At 36.0% G+C, this 17,205-nt stretch overlaps 2 protein-coding genes across 14 annotated transcripts in view; one reads left to right on the plus strand and one right to left on the minus strand.

Annotated features, from left to right (window-relative positions):
- LOC142339084 (uncharacterized) overlaps nt 1-17,205 on the minus strand; it is a 105,760-nt gene that overhangs the window by 85,839 nt on the left and 2,716 nt on the right. The gene's annotated exons all lie outside the window — the stretch shown is intronic.
- Nucleotides 1-17,205, plus strand: part of LOC142339695 (uncharacterized) — a 424,533-nt gene that overhangs the window by 15,194 nt on the left and 392,134 nt on the right. The gene's annotated exons all lie outside the window — the stretch shown is intronic.

Consider the following 17,205-nt stretch of genomic DNA (forward strand, 5'->3'; position numbering starts at 1 on the left):
ATCGTAACAAGTATGACGGAGGGGTGATGTTTCAAGTCCATGAGAGTGCGACAATAAATAAAACCTTGCAAACTCCATCCGAGGAGGCAATATGTGTTGAAATCAACGGCCACATCATACACATTTAAAACCTTGATGATTTACAGTAAACCTAGAACTAACAAAAACCATTTCATTGAGTTACTTGATGAATATCTGCAAGGTAATACTCCTGCCACAATGCTTTTTATAATATGCGGGGATTTTAACATCGATACAGAATCTCAGAATTTGATTAGCAGTAACTACGTCGATTTTATAAATGCAAACGGCTTCAGTCTGTTCGATAGTTCAGATTGTCCAACTAGAGAGATTGATCATTCATCAACCTGCTTAGATCATTTCATCTATCAAAATATCCCTTCGTTTAAATCAAATATCCTGTTTCATCAAAACATTGCACATCATTATCCTATTCTAGCTAGCTGGTTGGTCAACGACCTCGATCAGACGGACGCTCAGGGTAAATTTCGAAATACAAAATTTATTCATGACGAATTTCGGAGACAGCTCTTCCTGCATGAACTCCAACAACACCCGAGTCTCAGGGAAGTTGAAATATTAAATAGTCGTGATCCATGCATTGCTTTTGAAATCTTTGACTCGAGTTTTATTAAGGTTTTTGATAAATTTGTCCCAATAAAAAAAAATGAAAAGGAAATCAAATCAATTAACAAAACCTAAATGGTTGACAAATTCCTTGAGAAACCCTAAAACCAAGCGTAACAAATCTCATAAAAAATGGAAAAGTAACCCCAAAAATCCAGATTATATGGCGAGTTTCAAAATTCAGCGTAAGAATTTCGAAAACGCATACAAAAAATCAAGAAAATCTTACTATGCAGATAACTTTAAGTATCATTTACTTAAAGAAATCAAAGGCAGAATTACTCGCTCAAAAAAGATTCCTATTCTATTCTCTTGTTATGAAGCGAACCAGTCACCCTCTCTCGGTGACGTGGCAGAAAAGTTCAATCAATATTTTGTCAATGTACCTAATAATATTCGTCAGTCGATCAACGACGTGCCTCCTATTCCCATATCAGACAATGACAAGTCTTTATATTTATACCCGGTCTCAACGTTTGAAGTTGAAGAGCTCATTGATAGCTTGGCTCACAAAGCATCATCTGGTGATGATGGCTTAAGTAATATAGTAATTAAATTATCAGCCCCTGTTACGGTTTGCTTCATGAAACACATTTTTAATTGTTCCATCTTTCATGACTTCTACCCCGAATCGCTCAAGAATGCAAAAATACTTCCTCTACACAAAGAAGGCAGTAAGTTAGAAGAAAATAACTACCGCCCTATTTCACTTTTAAATGTTGTGAGTAAAATTTTTGAACGTGCTATGTATACAAGGTTATACAACTTTTTTCAGCGATTCGGGCTCCTCTCACCCTGTCAATTGGGCTTAAGTAACAAGCATAGTACCATTGATGCTTTAGTTGAGTTGAAAATAAGGAAGAAATGGAATGTTAAAAACGTAAGCTGCATTTTGGATCTACGGAAAGCGTTTGATACACATGATCACACAACTTTACTTTATAAATAAGAAAGATACGGAATAAGTGGTAATGTTTTCTGTTGGTTGAAATCTTATCTCGGGAGCCGAATGCAAAGAGTAGAAGTCAATTGCATTTCCTCGCAATGGCTGAAGGTACAACATGGAGTACCACAAGGGTCTATACTAGGCCCCCTGCTTTTTCTTATCTACATAAATGACCTACCATTTCACTGTAATCATGCTCAAGTCCTCCTTTTTGCAGATGATACAAATCTTACGTTTCCTAATAAGTCTTGCGAGGAAGTGCAAAGAGAAATTGATAAGGGTAGACACTGGCTAGACAATAATGACCTTTGTATGAATATTAATAAGACCATTGAATTGAAATTGAAGTCAAGCGAAAAAAGGTTTGATATTGATAACAAGTACATTTTCATTGAGCCCGTATGTAAATATCTCGGCATTTTAGTTGACTTCAAATTTTCCTTTGTCTCTCATTTATCGGTGCTGAAATTGAGACTCTCTAAACAATGTGGTATTATTTCAAAACTTAGGCATTATGCCCCGGGTAACCAGCTTATTGATTATTATAAAACGAACGTAAGTTCTATTATCCAATATGGCTTAATAGTCTATGGGTGCAGGAGCTATAGCAACCTGTTGCCCATTTACAATTTACAAAAGAAAATACTTAAACTCATTTATTTCGGAAAAAAATCCGACAGTGCTAATGACATCTTTGTTAAAAATAAATTACTTTACATCTACCAGCTTCGTATATACGAGTTATTGAAGCTAGTTTTGAAGTCATTGAGTGGATTACATCGTGAATGTTACCTTTATTCTTTGTTTTCGTTTTCGCCATCGAGACCTACGCGAAGTGCATCAAAAACATTACTAATGGAACCGTCTTGTAAGCGAATGATTGAAAAACGATCAGTTAAATTCAGAGCTTCGAAGTTCTTTAATGCATTGAGTAAAGCCTATGTCCTTCTTTACAATATAAAATTTTTTATCATAAATTTAAGGACACATTTTTGGTTAGTAATGAAGATATAGTGAAATAGATCTTTGAATAATTTTTCTAGGAAATTCTAAAGAAAACGACCCTTGGATAAATGTTATCAGACATCTGCTTTGGGAATGGGATTTCTGTGAAAAAAAAATGAGCTCTCAATTCCTTCTAGTTTCCAAGTTATCGCAATTTTTTTAGAATTTTTATATTTTTCCCGCTAATATTGCTTCTGAAAAATTTTAAAAAAATTTTTAAACCGAAAAATTTTGGAGGCCTATTTTATGCCTCCAGTAGGTTTAACGGGGTTTAATTAGACTGCTGTTAAATTGTGACGACTGTAGCAAAAATAATTTACAAATTTTTGTTTTTTATGTCCATTTCGTTAATAACGATGATTTAGTGAAATACGTCTTTGAATAATTTTTGTAGAAAATACTAAAAAACGACGCTTTGGATAAATGCTATCAGACATCTACTTTGGGAATGGGATCTTTGTGACAAAATATGAGCTCTCAATTTCTTCTAGTTTCCGAGTTATCGCAACTTTTCAAAAGTTTTGAATTTTTCTAGCTAAAAATGCTTCTGGAAAACTTAGAAAAATTTTTAAACTGAAAAATTTTGGAGGCCTAATTTATGCCTCCAGTAGTTTTAACGAGTTGTGAGCTTTAATTAGGCTGCTGATAACTTCTGCTGATAATTAGGCTGCTGTCGAATGTAGCGAAAATATTTTCAATTTTTTTCCATTTCTTCATTTTTTCTATGTTTTTGTTATCATAGGAACTTCTTTGTTGAAATAGTCCTACTGCCTAGTTTACAGAGTCTCTAAGGGCAGGGCGTGTGGGCTTAAATACCCCGTTACCTGTCCGCTTATGTTTGTACGAGTCAATATTTACGTTTATTTTTTGTACTTGCTATTACTTATTTGGTACTTGATCAAAGAAATAAAATCGTTCTTTCTTTCTTTCTTTCTTTCTTTATATATATATATATATATATATATATATATATATATATCTTCAGATCGATATTAAGATGAATTTCAATTCCGTTAAGCGTTCACGTCTACTAACAGCTGTCAAAATGATGATCCAAAACCTAGCAGTTCTGGCATTTATTTTTTTTACCAACTCATATTTTCAAAACAAAACTTGGCTTGAAATAGAAATAAAAAAAATAAAGTAAATCTTTCTGGTTTTTTCCCTTCAAATTTAGGTGCAATCATCTTCAATTCCATGGAGCCAACAGCAGTCCTTACGTACAATACTTTAGAGGCAATTAGACTTTATTTCGTTGTTGGGCGACTAAATTTCAAATTTCCCAGAGAAATATGGACCAGAAAAGGGTTCTCTTTAAAAAAACTCCTTTGAAATTTTGTGTTATGACAAGTATCTTTTGTATAATGACAGGAGAAACGTTATTTGCAAAACGTAGTTTTGAGGTTCCTAGGGTTCCGTTGCAATGTGGACTTCCAATTACTTTACTTGGTGTCTGCGAAAAAAAATCCACGGCAATCAAAATGACTTTAAAGCAAGAGCTACTTTGAGGAACGTCGTCTTCTGAATTTCCAACTAGGCCAACAGTGAGGGGACTCTGTCGCCCAGACGATCGATCAAATAAACTAAACGAAATGTTTTGAATTGGTGAAGCAAGCGTTACTTGGTTACTCTGCTATTTCCCATCTTCAACTCTTGTATGCTGTTGCAAAATAGATTTCCTTGAAATAAGTTAATTCACAATGGGGCTCGCTATATCAATTCTAGTTATCTGGCACACAAATGTAAGAAAATTACTTGCACATCAATTGAAAGGACAAACTTAAGACAACTTTTAATAGTAATTAAAATAATAATACAAACAATATCCGCGGTTCACTTCTCGAAGCAACTAAATCTAAAACGCTCACAGCATCCCAACTGGTCTTGCAATTACAAACTTCTAAAGTTCAGTCTCACTGAACTCTCAGTCTCCTCCCTGCTTTTCACACTAGCTTGTTAAATTTAGTCCCACTAAACGAACTACTTTCTCTCGCTTGTGCAAAAAACTCTTCTGTGTCCAAACTTCTGAATTCTCCCAAAAATCTCCAAAGTCTGCCAACATTTTTCTGTGTTACTTCAATCTATACTCAACCAAAACGCTCTTATCTTAAGCAAACAAATCCTAATCTTTTAAGTAAATATTGCATCTTACATTTGAAATCTGTTACATTGTGTAGGAGGGCTTTGTTTGCTATGCAAACAAATCAATATCAAACTATGCTCTTTCATTCAATGGCTACCAACCATTGTTCAACTTTCTCCATATCTTATGTAACCACCTTTGAACTCTTATGTAAACACACCCACTTCGCTTTATCTCATATATACACAAGACATGTCAATCAGTGTTTGCTTAGTAAACATTGAACGTTACTCCAAGAATTCACAGTAAATACAAAAGCCGATAAAACCAATTTTCCTAAAAACCTAAAAATATGACATATAGGGGTCAATCGTCCAAGATGAGGGGCCAAGTTGATAAAACTAATTAATGTCGTGGAAAGTTCTCTCATAGTTGCACCTACATTCCTGTGATAAATACCAATATTCTCAAAAATCACTATTTTACATCCTAAACCCTTCAAAGATCATGCAAAACATTAATTCATATGTGCTTGACATTACGATTGGTTCATCTTATTATTTCTGACTCAAACAGTTATATTTAACAGTAAAATACACAAAAACCTTCAAATCACACTACTTCCGGTGTTAATAACTGGAAGGTAGGCGGTCTGATTGGCCTGAAAATTATACCCGCATTAGAGGACCAATGGGGGTTCCTCCCATCATTGATTGCTTATTGAGCAATAGCTCCTTCCCATCCTGGGGGGTCAGACATGTTCTTCCCCCACGGTATTCCGAAAAACTGATAAGGTGCCTTTTTTATTTCAAAATTCAAATAAGTTTCTCCAACAACTTTCAAAAACATTCTCATGATCACCCATTACATTACTGCACAAGTACATGTTAGTACGACTGGTTTATACCCGTATTTCATCCATAACTATCAAAGTTTTTCTTAAAATATCAAAAGTCTTCGAATAACACCAATTCCGATGCTAATAACTAAGATCGAACAGCTGTAACTGGCCGCGCATCAATCTTATACATGAACAATCATTGGGGAACATGCCCACAAGTTTTCAGAGTCCAAAGATGAATATCACATAAAGAGTTGAGGGTTACCAGGTTTGGCGGTGCCTGTTCAAGCTTGATTTCCTTAATTTGTTTTGATTGATTGATGACTTCTGATTTGATTTGCGGGTTTTATGTTTTACCCACGTGTGCAACCTAGCAATTCATTGTAATCGGGAAATCTCTTGTGAATAAGTAGTAAACATCGGTGACCCTTTTTAACGACAAACACATTGAAAGCAACCAAACTTCTGAAATTGAAACACTGAAAAAGAATTTAAAAAATCAGGGAGTACTTTAAAAAATTTTCTTAATACTATTTCCATTGTTCCTATAATTCAAAACGTTTGCTGTATTTCAGAACTCTTTAAAAGGTGCCGTCACTTAGCGACAACAACGAAGAACCAGAATAAAGAAGATAGAGATTTGAGAAAAAAAGAAGAAAGAAAGGAAAATAGATATTACAAAAATGTGTAACAAGAAATGACGTCTACAGAAGATTGTCTCTCAGCAACCAAATAGTCCTAATTTCATTTTCAAATTCTAACGAAAAACAAAGTTAACAAAAAAGTCAAAGGGTCTTCATCCAAAGTAACATTTATATAATTGTATACCTATAAAATACCTACTAATATCATATTTATATACTAATATCATATTTATATACCTGGTATCTAATATAAGAAAACTTTGTCCACGCTCCTGATGAAAAAAAAACAAAAAAACAAGCTTTGCTCTTCTTCGATTTGCAGCAGAATATTCCATCTTCCTAGATGAGATTAGCGTTCAAAAACGTTTTTTAGTTTTCAGGAAGCGTGTTTTCAACTCTGGAATAGATAGTTTTTATATACATATACACACATTTAAAAAAACAACACTCACAATTTGTTTTTATCGTAGTTAATAATCAATTTTCCAATTTTTTGATTCATAAAAATGTAAAGCATGAAAGAACACACCAATTACAGTCAAACGTCTTCTACTTCAGAGGGCACGTTAAACAAATTTTGGATTTAAATTGTTCGTTGCAGAAAAGATTTAAACGTCAAAGAATAACGGTCAGCATCCAAGGCGATAACAAACACATTTTGATATTATTTTTCCGTGAAAAATTTGACGTTCTCTGACTCTCTGCAAAGTTCAACAGACCCAACAAAGTTTAGGTTAAATAAAATCAGACCACGCCACATTTCACTTCATTAAAAAACAAGTCTGATTGCTTTTTCGCTCACATTTCAGAACAAAGGAATTTTGTATCGAAAAGGTAAAACACTTAAATCTGTAGCTTTCGTATAAAAGCAAACATATCGTCCTGCCCCAGAACAATAACACCATCAACACATTAACAGGACAACAAGAAAAAAAGCATCCAGAGCAGCTGTTCTACTGCAGCAAACAAACTGAATACTCTTACGCGTGTCCATTGAAGTTGCTTTTCAAAATACATGATTTATTGATTTATTCAGCAGTTACAAAACCTTAACAAAAAACCAAAACTGACAAACTGATAGATCAAACAAGAACAAAGTTCAAAACTGTTGCAATAATCACCCGTATCAAAATGCCCAGCGCCAATAAGAAGAAAAAGGCTATACAACAACAGCTGCAGAGGAGAGAAGCAGAATGGACAGTCAATGTCAACTATCTTGAGGCAATGATTCAAGAGGAAAATTTAGAGGGCATCAATTTGTCCTATGAGTCTCTTTCTCAACAAAAGCTGCAGTTAGACATTTTAAACACAACCTCACACAAAATGAATTCAAAGAAATAATGGAGAAATCAGCAGAACGAAGTCTAGTTATCTTGAAGTGAAAAAAATATCGCAAAGATCATTCAAGAGAAGTTACTACAGACTCCGACAGCCATTTGCCAGAGCGCCAAAGAAGAGCACAACCACAGCAAATCAACAGTCAAAATGACGAACCCTCAACAACCCATAAAACCTATTACAATCGACAACAAAAGACATACAATTTGAGAAACAAATCAAAAGCAGAGAGCAGCACAGACAAAGTACCTACTCTCCCGCTTCAGAAAAACCACAACAAAGCAGCAGAAATCCCCAACATGGACAGAAAGATGACGAAGACATAGAACAAAGTAATCAATTGATAAGGAACGCTATCAATTCAGATACAACGTCAATTGGAGGAGGGGATACAACGTCAATGGCAGACAACAAAGACAGTAACGACAAGTAACCCAAATTCCTATATTGAGTTTCCTCTGAGACATTTTGGGCACAGTCAAAAATAGAGACGCACCGATCCAGAAACCAACATCACACAAATCCGCGAGAGAACTTTACAGCTGAATGAAGAGTCAAACACAGAATGCACTTCGTCAAAGATGATAGCGAGTTTTCCAAACAATAACAGTGACCATCACATAAGAGCAGAGCAAGGAAAAAGCAATGGTGTTGAGGACTCGACAAAATGCCGAGAATCAATTGAAGTTAACTACAAAGAGCAAAACATCGGACCAATCAACATAGGACGCGATGTTGGTACCACTACATCAAACGGCAAACCCAAATCCTATAAACACGCTAAAAGGAAACAAAAAATACACCAATCAGATGTAAGTACCGAATCTCATTGCAGTTCAAATCAAACATTTGACATTAACATCCCAGACCAACGGAAAACACTAAAGAAAACAAAGCCACATCAGCAACAATCAAGACAACAAAACTTACATCCTTTTAACCGGAAACAATCATCAAATAAAATCACGCCTTTACACAGAAGAAGTCAACAGACAACAGACAACGACAGTAATTATCTACAATCAACAGATGATGAAAGCGACGATCATCAACAAATTGACAACATCAGACTAAGCAGTAACACAACGCTTTATGAACTACAACCAAAAAGACAAGGAGCCAGAAAAAGAGAAAGAAAAATAGACAAGATCCATGATGTTAACCTCGCCTCAACAAATACCCAATTTCAGGAGACTCAAGGTCAAGGTACTTCAAATATGCACGAACCTGTTCAAAATCAAGAACAGCAATTTCTTCAAAGCATCGATTTCTATCAAAATGCGAACAAAATCAATAGAAGTAACCAATCAAATGACAAAGAATTGAGCAGAAAAGCCGTCAACAACCTAATCCCAAAAACGAACAACAATCTTTGCAAATTTAATCTCAACGCACAAGACCAAAGACTACCAAATTACCTCAGCAGAACTGGCCAACAACCAGACAGACAGTTTCAACGTACACAGACAACAGAAAACATTTTCTTGCCACTACAAGCTCAACAACAACCTGTCACTTCCAGCATTAATCTTCCAAAAACTCAACTCAAATCCTTCTGCGGAGATCCATTGAGATGGCAGGACTAGTTTAGTTCTTTCAAAGCCACAATACATGACAATGTAACCCTGACAGATGCCCAACGAATGACATATCTTCAAAACACCCTCACAGACAGAGCCAAAGATAGCATTATTGGATACTCATACAACGGAGAGTTTTATAATGAAGCAATGCAAGAATTACAAAATCGATTCGGGAAACCACATCATGTTACAGCAGCTTACCTTGATAAGTTGGAACACTGGCCCAGACCGACCATTAATAACCCCCGAAAGATTTGTATCTTTTGCAGCGTTTCTTAGACAATTGGTTCAAATGTTTATACTTCACAATTTCACAGCCGATTTTCAATCTTCAGCTGTTCTAAGGATTGCAAAAGATAAACTTGCGCCAACAATGATAATCAGATGGAACGAATACGTCCTTAGGCAAGCAATTGTTCAACCTAATTTAATACATTTTAAGGAATGGATCGATAATTACGCAGAAGCTTGCGAAGATTTGTCAACATCACAAAGACCAACCAATCAAGAAAACAGTTCATCTAGAAGATCAAACAGACTCTTCCAACAACAAAGTAACAAAAGATGTCCTCTATTTGGATACAGTCACAACTTAGGAAAATTCAAACAATTCCTCAATAAAGATATTACCGAAAGACAACAAACAGTAGGACAACTGAAAATTTGCCCAAATTGCCTCACCGAACACCCAAAAGGACAGTGTAACAGTCATTACCGATGTCGCATTGAAAAACTGCAACGGATTTAATCACTCAAAAATTCACAGAAACAACTTTAACAGTTGACAGACATTTTCACCAAGTCAGCAACAGCAAAGCAACCAACAGCAACAACAAACACACAACCAGGTTCAAAACGAATCTGCAAACAATTATCACAACAACCGTGGTCAACAAAACAACGTACACCAAACACAGATAACCGCAAACCGATCACAGTTTCAACCACAGGGATTCAACTATGGAAGAGTGGTTGGTTACAATCATAACAAAAACACACGTAATGCTTTTGGTCAAAACAATAACACTAACCGTTTCAATCAGAATTACAATCTCAGCAACAACAATGGAAGCACCTTCAAAAGGAATTATAAAAATCCGAACAACTTCATGCTAAATACAAATTCACGACAACAGAACAACGGACCTTCTCATAATCAAACAGACACACAAATTCAAAATCAAAAGCAACAGAACTTTAACAACAACAACAGCAACCCACGACTTCAAAATCACATATGCAGCAACAAACAAATCACTTCGTGGATACGGCCTCAAATTCAACTTCAAGCCATTCCGGTTATCCTTTACACAGAAGACGTATCAATAGAAACATATGTTCTTTTGGATAGCGGGAGCGACAACACACAAATAACAAACTCAATGGCAAAAGCACTCGGAATAAAAAACACAGATCACATTGCAGTACCAATTTCTTCACTTTACGGAGAACACATCATAACATCAACTGAAGTCCTTCTGGGAATTGGATCACTCAACAGCACCCGACCTCTTTTCAACCTACCGTTGTACGCCACGTCAGCATCTGACTTTCAAATGCCGAATGTAACCGTTGAGATGTTGAACACTATCTGCGCCGACTATGATCATCTTAACAACATCACATTTTCACAAATACGAGATAACAGAATAGGAGTTTTCACAGGAGCGGATGCCTTCATAGCAAAAGTACCACTCAAATTCACAACAGGACCACCAGGAACCCCATAGGGAGTCTTGACACAGCTTGGATGGACCGTTACAGGACCAATACCACAGAAACACAAGCCAACCAGTAAAAAAAAAGAAATCAATTACAACATCACGCTTTACAACAGAATAGCAAACCCAGAACAGGATATAGAGATCGACGTGCTTCGAATATTTTGGACAATGGAAGGAAAAAACTTAGTGAGCGGAAAAAAGACACTGACAGCAGATGACAGGAAAGCTCTTGAAACACTAAAAAAGACGACATTCCACAACGGTTTTCGTTGTGAGATCGGACTACCTTGGAAAGATGACACTAAGCTACCAAAGAACTACTTTCTTGCCAAAGCACAATTACAGTCACTTAAAAACCGACTTCAACAGGAACCAGACCTATTTTTTCGTTACAACCAAACCATCGAAGCAGACATTCAAAAAGGATTTGTTGAAGAGACACAACGTCAACTCAACTTCATGAATTCACAACTTTGGTATCTTTCACACCACCCCGTTGAACATAAAATGAAAGAAAGTTAGACGAGACACAAATGCAGCTTCAGTATACAAAGGACATTCACTTAACAACGCTCTTTTGACCGGACCAGATCTAATATGCAGCCTTGTTAGGCTTCTTCTGAGATTTCGGTACAAGATTGCAGTAACCGGTGATATCGAAGCGATGTTCATGCAAGTTGCCATAAGAACAGAAGACCAAGACGCACTCAGATTTTTGTGGAGCAAACATGGAGAAGAAAAAATTTTCAATTACAAGAGACTAATATTCGGTGCAACTTGTTCCCCTTCATGTTCAATATACATACTCCACAGATGTGCAGATAATAAAATAAGTAATCCTGAAGCCTACTCAGCCATAAGAAACAATTTCTATATGGATGATTACCTTCAAAGTTTTAAGACAACCAAAACTGCAGCAATCACAACAACAGAAGTAAAGGATACGTTACAAAAAATTGCTCTAAGCTTACAAAAATTTTTAGTAACGACCCAAACACTGTCCTGAAAATAACTGGAGAATATGCAGACACAGTGATAGAGCAACGTATTTGAGAACATATGTGAAATGCCAAGGAAGATATTTTCATCTTTAAAAGACCAGACTTAAAACTGGATGTCAAAAACGTGCAACAACGTCAATTGCTGTCACTCGCCGCATCATTGTTTGATCCCCTTGGAATCATCACGCCGTTTTCCATTAGATTACGATGCATTCTTCAATCAATAGTGAAACAAGGTAACAACTGGTATAATCAGATTCCAAGAGTGTTCCAACACGACTTACAGCAATGGGTCGACGAATATGAGCACATGCCAGAAATTTCTATTAGCAGATGTCTGATCCCCAACCCAGATGCTAAGCATGAATTCACATATTTTGCGATGCAACAAGTACAGCATTGGCAACGACAATATACATCAGATCAAGCATCGCAGAAGAAACGACAACTCAATATGTTGTTAGCAAAGCAAGAGTTGCACCCATTAAAACAACAACCATCCCCAAGTTAGAACTAGAAGCAGCCGCTATGGGAGCAGAACTTGCTTCCTGTGTTCAAAGCGAAATGACAGCACACTTTGACAAAATTCAATTCTGGACTGACAGTATGGCCACATTAGGTTGGATTAAATCAACAAAACACCAAATTTTTGGTGGCAAAAAGAAGTGCAAAAGTTTTAGCAAACTCTAAGTCAGAAAAATGGAATTTTGTACCCGGTAAAATCAACCCTGCAGATCACGGAACATGAGGACTTTCTTTAACAGACATGAAAAAATGGATGTCAGCGCCAAAATTTCTCTTAGAAAATCCCGTTCCAAACTTCCAAAGAGACCAGAAATTTACAGCGACAAACGTTTTAGGTACAGAAACTTCAAACACAGTTTTTGACACTAATGATTTCTTTATTTGGAATAAACTTATGTGACGATCCGAAGCAGTATTAAAAGCAGTCAATATCTTCCGAAAACGACCAGTCACCAACAGTTATGAAGACGCACGATGCCATCTATTAAGACAATCACAGCATAAAACTTTTTCTGATAGCATAAGATAACTTGAACCAGGAAAAGAACTAGACAAGCGGGACAAGTTATTGCAATTCACCCCCTTCCTGGACAGAGATGATTTAATACGAGCAACAGGCAGATTAAAGCACGCTAAAATACCCTACAGCCAAAAACATCCAAGTATACTTGACAGTAAGAATAGTATTACTAAACTAATAATTTAACAAGCCTACAACGACTGTAGACGTCTTGGAACAGAGTTTGTCCGAGCACACCTGCAGCAAAATTTTATTATCATAGGACTAAGACGATTTTTGAAACAACTAAGCGAAACATGCTTCATTTGCCGACGATGGAGAGCACAAAATGTTACCCCCCTCGTGGCCGACCTCCCCAGTTTCCCATTCGCAGAAGCACAAAAACAATATCCTTTTCTAAATGTTGGCTTAGACTTTTTCGGACCCTTTTACGTCAAGCACCAAAATCGCAAATTGGAAAAAAATATATATATGTCTTTTCACCTGTCTTGTCACTAGAGCTGTGCATCTGGAGGTTTGTCAGACATTGGACACAGATAGTTGCCTACTAGCCATAAGAAGATTTGTATCGCAACGAGGGTATCCCGAACTAATCATTTCTGACAATGGATCAAACTTCACATCCGCAAAAAAGATGTTGGATCTGAGCAAAATCAGTATTGACAACGACTACATCAAGTCCCAGTTACAGCAGCAAAATATTTACTTGGGATATGATTTTATATATTACATGGAAAATGAATCCACCTCTAGCCCCTCACTTCGGCGGGATATGGGAGGGCTAATTCAGTCTGCCAAACGCACTTTGCTTATAATTTTAGGCAGCCAACAATTGAAAGCCGAAGTTTTTCAGACAATTGTAGCCGAGACTGAAGGACTTCTCAACTCCATACCAATTACATATGTCTCCTCAGACACAAACAATGAAGAAGCACTAACCCCTAACCATTTCTTATTAAGACGCCCTTACAGCCCTTTAGCACCGTTGACATCAACCAGCCGAACATTTACTAAAAAGGAGTTCTCTTACACACAAATATTACTGAATCATTTTTGGAAACGTTTGCAAAAGGAAAGCACATCAGATCTTATCAGCCGACCAAAGTGGAGAACAGAATCAGAGCAATTGAAGGAAGGCGATTTAGTCTGGTTATTGCATGAGTTCACTCCGAGAGTTATTTGGCCAAGCGAAATGCCACAATGGATTGGACGGACGAGCACGATCCTTCGAAATCAAGACATCAACTGGAGTGCTGAACAGACCAGCAGTCAAATTAGCTAAAGTTTTACACAATACTTGAAACCATTAAATTTTAAATTTCAAACAACATATTGGTTTTAAATTTCCATAATCATTGTGTCCAAATTCAGCGGATCAAATATTCAACTCACACAAGCTTAAACAATCGAGCACACACGCTGTGAAAATACAAAACGAAAAGAGAATTTTAACTTCCCCAAGTCCTTAACTTCCCTAAAACTTCGCGGAATACAGCTCAAAGTGTTTATTTGCCCTCACCGACAGCAATCATCATCAAGTTTTTGTTATTTTGCCCTTATTTGCCAGTTCGACAAAAGCTAACGTCTCCGGAATCCAACCCACATAATTTTGTCAACAGCCATCAGATCGACGGAGTATACACCTTCACATCAACAGAGTTTACAGTATATGCTGCCAACAATCTTCGATTAAACTTCAACTTTCACAGCCTCCATGAAGCCTAATAACTACTTTCACATATCCTTGTCATTCAACAACACAATATTCTAACCAGCACGCATCAAATTAAAACGTCGATGCAAACGTATGATCACCAACTTTCACCGACATATAGCCGGTGTATATGTGTCGCCCCGGAAGAGTGTATAACACGTTCACACATACACACACACACAGAAAGCCAAAAACGCCCTCAATTTTGACAACAGATCATCTTAACAGCTTCGACATTACAAAACAATGTTGAAATTACATATCAGCAAAAGAATCATGTAAACTTGATTGTCGAAATCTTAAATTGTAAAATACAACAAGATCATTCAGTTTTACCCTCATGCACGCGGCCCGGAGTGTTCAAGCACAAGCTTGATTTCCTTAATTCGTTTTGGTTGATTGATGACTTCTGATTTGTTTTGATTTGTAAAATTTGCATGTTTTATGTTTTACCCACGTGTGCAACCTAGCAATTCATTTTAATCTGGAAATCTCTTGTGAATAAGTAGTAAACAGAGCCGATTAATTTGCAAATTCGAATTCACACTTCTATTTACTTCAAATTGAAAATCCAATTCGGTTCAAAGTATCTAGTGCACTTCAAATGTTCGCTCTCTAGTTCTCTTTTAAATTTGTGCACTCATTTAGACTTTGGCCTGATGCACAAATACAACTTTGCTAAGTAAACGAAAAATATCGACAGCTCAATATGCTTTTGTTCATTAATTTGTTTGTTTGAGATATATCACTCAATTCCCCTTTGGCGCCTGCGAAACAATAACCCTTTAAGAAAGAACGCTTATTTCAAACACCTAACTAACTTGTCTAAGTTTACCTAACTTATTTAACTTACTCGCAGTATCTCCTTATGACAATTTCCTACGTTCTATAAGGAGAATCAATGCACCTTGAGTAATTTTCCACATTTCTCTAGGTCACATAAGTTTGTCTATTCTGTTCTTACGTAGTGCCAAAGTGAATTGGTTCACTTGCTGAAATTTTTACTACTGCCTAGAAGAGATTGTCGATCAAGTTTTCGGAACAGTTACGTTGCCACCGAATCCGTGTGGCAACTGTCAGGCCACCTAATCAGAGTGTCAGGATTCACAATCAGACATCCAGAAGACCATTTTAAGATAGTGTACTGGCGTTCTGTTGAAGCGTCGAACGATTTGATTAAAAATATAACAGTTTAGTCTTACATTGAGAAAAAAACTGACATGTCTCGAAGGGAGTCACCAATCTCTTAGTTTGTTAGCATTCAATTAGAACAAAATTCTAGAAGTGTTTCATTTCTCCAGAACTACTCGATATTGAGTTGAAAAGAGCTAGATTAGAACGAATGACACTAGATTAGTTATCTCTGTGAATTTTGCATTGCTACATTGGGGCAACTATTATTGTTAAGAAAAACCAACATCGGCTATGTTTATGCTTCGTCTGTAACTTTAGTTCTTGTGACAGAAATAAAAGCGTTCTTATTAAATGTGCGTTGCATCAAAACTTTTGGCGACATAAACTCTTGAAAAATAGTTTTATGGCATAAACAATGATTCCATTGTCACTTTTTTGCTGCTGTTGAGAAATGAGTATTTCTCAATATCTATTTTCTTAATAGAAAGTTTTTTCTCAATAACTTAAAAAAGTTTTTCCAAAGACAATTCTCAAATTGTTGAGAATTGTCTTTGCAATAAAATGTTGAGAATTGTCTTGGCAATAATTGTTATTGCAAAGACATTTCTCAACAAATTGTTGAGAATTGTCTTTGCAATAAAAAGTCAAAAATTTTCCTCCAATTGACTGACACTACTTTTTTAACTATTAAAGCGTTATAGGGAACGGGAGCAACAATGTCGGGTGGATCACTTCTGCTAACCAAATTTATTTCTTTGATTAAATTTTTCACATCTTTACAACCTAAAATGTTGATTCTAATTTTTACATTTTAGGGCCGCATAGTTTGTTTAAAGCAGCAAATATGTGGGTTAAAATTTAGTTTCCATGAAACTTGAAAGCAATTTTATTAAATCTTGATTAAAGCTATCTTTCTGCCAAAAAGGTGTAGCATGTGCTCCAAAAAATTGTAACATCTGCTCCAACAGATTAAAACACCGAAACAACCTGTACTGTTAAATCGACCAGAATTGTAAAAAAAAGTTTGTTTCATCATTATTTCCTTATCGGGAAGTTTTTTTCAAAAATGTTACGGCACGATTAAGGAAGGACTCAATTTGGTTTTTATGCCCACAATTTTCCAGATTCGATTATTTTATCTCTCTGGCTGTTGTCTTGTTTAGATTTGTATAATTTTCAACATATATCTAAATATATAACGAACAACGTCCACGAACTAACACAGTTTATTTCAGCAACTCAGGTTTCATCATGCAATCTCATATTCTCGCAATCTCACTTTGATCGAAATTTAAAGCAAGTGATCTTGAACTTATTGCCATTATCCGGGTCTAAGGTTCAGAAAAAGGTCAATCACAATTTGCTCAAAAAAAACTATAAGTCAAAACATATTTCAACTAATTAATTGCAGGAGAAACACTTATACTTCAGAAAAATAACTCTTATTTGAAAAGTTTTAAAATCTACTGCAATTTTTTGTACTAATATTGAAACACAAT

This window comes from Convolutriloba macropyga, chromosome 5 (assembly GCF_964194025.1).
Source record: "Convolutriloba macropyga chromosome 5, txConMacr16.3, whole genome shotgun sequence".
NCBI classification, from domain to species: Eukaryota; Metazoa; Xenacoelomorpha; order Acoela; family Convolutidae; genus Convolutriloba; species Convolutriloba macropyga.